We start from the raw sequence: 3,689 nt of genomic DNA on the forward strand, positions 1-3,689 counted from the left end.
GGGTTGAAAGACCCAGTTCAAGCTCAATTATTTAGGTCCAACACAGGTCAAGGTGGGTTTGGGCCTCACTATGAAAGGAAATAATGACTGGTTCAATCAATTGTTTCAACAATGGGCTCAACTAAGTTGCCGGATTTTTATTTGTGGCAGCAGCAGCTGGCTGCTGCCGACGGTCGTGATCTTGCCATCTCATCAAAGTATAATCGTGTGGTTGGCATCTAATGAGGAGGATAAGTTGTAAATATCGATTTTTAATTTTACATTTTAAAGGGTTAAATTTTATTAATTTACAACTCAAAGTCCCTCATTTACCCGATGCAAAAACCCTCTCTCATCACCATGGCTGTGCTTTCATCTTCTTCGTCTTTCCCTCAGAAAGCTTCGTATTCACCTCCTCCAGCTCTTCCTCACTCTCCTCTTTGTTCTCCTGTAAGTATACGGTCGTTATCAAGATATACATATTTCTGATTTTATATAAATTCTTTACTGGCGTTTCCGCTTTCGTTTCTTATGCTTTTCTTTTTTCGGTTATAGATTTCAGAAAACGAAAGAGAGAAAGACGATGACGAAGAACAACGCAACATCATAAGAACACATATTCCAGCAGTCTGTGGTGGTACAAGCAGTTCAAATCATCACCTCCACCACCCGACGCCTCATCGCCAAAAATTCTTCGGGGAATTAGGTTTTTTCATTTCTCAAAACAACCAGAGCTAATCTGTCCCCGCCCTTTCATTTCAAGGTTTCCAGATTTCTCTCCAACTCCGTCTCTCTCTCACCCAGGAAGAAGAAGAAGAAATTCTTGCAGCAAAGAAGGTAGCAGCTACAACAGAAGAGGAGACTGATCTGATGGGACTGGGTTCACTAAACTCACTCAAAGATCAATCTCGCTCCTTCACAAAGCTACGATCTTGGGCGCTTTATGCTCTCTTTCCCTTAACCCTTCTTCATCTCTACTTCTACCCTCTCCACCTCACCCCTTCTATTTCCAGCCCATCTCCTCATCACAAGCCTATCATCATATCCGAAGAAGAACAAGAAAGCACAGCCATGGTGATGAGAGAGAGTTTTTTGCATCGGGAAAATGAAGGACTTGAGTTGTAAATTAATAAAATTAAACCCTTTAAAATGTAAAATTGAAATTCGATATGTACAACTTAATTCTCATCAATAGAATCTCAACCACACGATTATATTTTGATGATGTGGCAAGATCCCGGCCGTCGGCAGCAGCAGCTGGCTGCTGCTACAAATAAAAATCCCTAAGTTGCCTACAGTCAGGATTCAAAGTATTTATCGACCACCTGTTTTGCTTCTTCTTCTTCTTCTTCTTTTTTTATCAGCCGGAGTAGTTCAAAAGTATTGAAAAGGAAAAAAAAACCCACAACATGTGGTCGAGATAAAACAAGATTTCATCCTCACCATTCGCAGCTCGGTGCTGCCATTAATTGCATAGCACTGAAGCACGATTATTCAACAATGAGGCTCAGGGGTGGTGAGTTCATCCATAAGCGAAAATTGAAGTGAAAAATAAGACTAGCTTTCTTCATCCATGACTATAGAATCTAAGTCTGATTGAACTCTTCTGATAAGGCATGGGCAGTGCAGTTTCATGGCCCAGCTGCATTGCTTTTGGTTGCAGATCGACAAGAAACAAAACCCATTAATCTGTGCCACAAAATTCTCCACTCCTTGCCCATCCCACTTTGTTTACTTTTATCTCCGTTTTTCATTGCACAACACACCCTTTACTAGAGAACAAAACTGACATTTAAAACCTACATCTGCTAGCTAGCCCTGCTCCCCCCATCAGAAAGCTGTTCCTTGATTGTAGATTTGTAAGGTTGCCATTAAAGTTTGTTCTCTGATCCTTAGTGAAAGCTATATATATTCTCTCAGCTACATCATGACCTTCAAGGACTACTTGTTCCTTTCTTAGAAAACAAAGTTTGTATCTGAAAAATGACAATGGAGGTGCTGTTTTCTGCTTCTAGTTGATTGGTTTTTTCCATTCCTCCTTCAAAATATCACAGTGGTCTATCAAGCAGGTTTGGATTTGGGTCGAAATTCTTTTAATTACATGGATGCTTTACTTAGGTTAGATCTAGGGTTAATAGTTAGTTAAAGGCTTATTGGAGCTTGACCAAGCTTAGGTCCATGACAAAAATGTTGATTCTCTTGTCAAGTCAATGTCATTTAAGAGAATTTTGTATACAGTCTTCAGCTTTTGTATTTTATCTGCTGCCACTAGGGTTTTTAGTGGGCCACCGGAATATATATATGACTGGAGATGGACCAAAGAAGGTGCGTGCATCGCCAGAATCCTTAAAATCACCACCTGGATCGATGAGTCACTTTTCCATCAATGATGATGGCTCTCTGAAAGGGATCTGAAGCCAATTGATACTATCATAACTTTTTTTTCTTCTTTTTCTGGAGATATGAATGAGAGAATAGCTAAAATTATGAATGGTTGCAAATCCTAGTCATTCGTAGTTGCAAGGAGATTGAAGGTGAATACTTGGAACTACTTGAGAAGATCTAGCAGAAATCGGTAATTCCTGCTGTAATTAATTACCAATCAACCAAATTGAAGGGATTATGGTGAGGAGTGGCTTAAAAGATTCAACTTGTTTGATCTACGAAAGCCTAGGTCAGTTGTGTTTGTAAGATTTGGAAGTTCTTACAAATTAAGCAAAGATCAAGTTCACGAAATATCTTATGGGCTAGAAATTTCAAATTTGCCATTCATATGGTCTCTTGTTAAATCTGAAATCCCTAATGATGTCGAAATTTTACCTCAAAGCTTCATCAAGAACACGGTTGGGAGAGGTTTGGTGTGCATGGGATGGGCTCCTCAAGCAAAAATTCTAGCTAATACTGCCATTGGAGGATCTTTGTTTTATGGTGGATGGGGCTCTCTTATAGAATCTCCAGTATGGTCATCAACTCATGGTCTTGCAAATTTTTATTTTATTTTATTATGGAATTCCTACAAAGTTGTTGGTGGAAGTTGAGCAAAATGATGATAGGGTTTTTTACTAGGGATGATATAGAAAAGTGTCTCAGGCATGCCATGATTTCAGAAGAAGAGAATTAGATGGGCATCAAAGTTGCAAAAGGTTTTTTTACTAAAGATGACATAGAAAAGTGTCTCAGGTATGCCATGTTCTTCTTTCTTCTTTCTCCCCCCTTCCTCCCGGTCACCCCCCTTCCGGCCGCCGGAGAACGGCCCCACTCCCCCCCGGGCGGCCCTGGCCCCGCCTCCCTTTGCATGCCAAGGTATGGTAAACCTACTTAAAATCATCGCAATAGCACTCAATGAATCAGAATGAATCTGAACTCTTTAGATAGAATGTTCCAAAGTTAGCACCAGTCCTCGATGAATGGCCGTAAGCTCCATGCAAAGAACGTTTGTTTCTAGACACCTACCAGCAACAACGAAGATGACTTCACACTTCTCATTTTTCGCAAGAATCCCATATCCTTCATGATTCTTCATGACAAAACCGTCACAATTGAGAGAAACCCCATTCCACAGGTGGCTTATTCCAAGTTAGGGCATGTGATCTTGAAATGAGATATGTTCACAGGCTCACCTAATTTGTGTTTATGTTGTTAACCATCAAAAGTACCAAGTAGGTGAGCCTATCAAGTATCTAAAGAATTGGGTTGCAACACAAACCTGA

General features: G+C 40.2%; 1 pseudogene; it reads left to right on the forward strand.

Moving 5' to 3' along the window:
• The first annotated feature begins 2,189 nt into the window (after window positions 1–2,189).
• Window positions 2,190–3,689, forward strand: LOC149023541 (UDP-glycosyltransferase 91A1-like; annotated as a pseudogene).

This window comes from Hakea prostrata, chromosome 2 (genome assembly GCF_041222555.1).
Source record: "Hakea prostrata isolate BN-2017 chromosome 2, UWA_Hpros_2, whole genome shotgun sequence".
NCBI classification, from domain to species: domain Eukaryota; kingdom Viridiplantae; phylum Streptophyta; class Magnoliopsida; order Proteales; family Proteaceae; genus Hakea; species Hakea prostrata.